This window comes from Octopus bimaculoides, chromosome 17 (assembly GCF_001194135.2).
Source record: "Octopus bimaculoides isolate UCB-OBI-ISO-001 chromosome 17, ASM119413v2, whole genome shotgun sequence".
Lineage (NCBI taxonomy): Eukaryota > Metazoa > Mollusca > Cephalopoda > Octopoda > Octopodidae > Octopus > Octopus bimaculoides.
In genome coordinates, this window is record NC_068997.1 from 3770810 (window position 1) to 3771192 (window position 383).

Sequence of the window (383 nt, forward strand, 5' to 3'; positions counted from 1 at the left end):
AATGTGGTGATATCTAAGATAAGCTTGTGCCCAAACAACACTTATTTTAGTGCTGTTGACACCGCCGGATTCAATGGTACTCCCCAGGTGTCGAAACTATAGTGATATCCGTGGGGCAGCTGATGACGAAGGTATGTTGGATTGTTGGCATGGCTGTTATTATATGTGCGAAATAGTTTTATAACACATCCATTTGATATATATACATACATATACGTGCATGCGTTCATACATACGTATACATAGATATATTTACATATATACACATATGCATATGTGTGTGTGAGAGAGATTAAGTGAAAGAGTGAGTGAGTGAGTGAGTGAGTGAGTGAGTGGCTGGGTGAGTGAGTGAGTGAGTGAGTGAGTGAGTGAGTGAGCGAGAG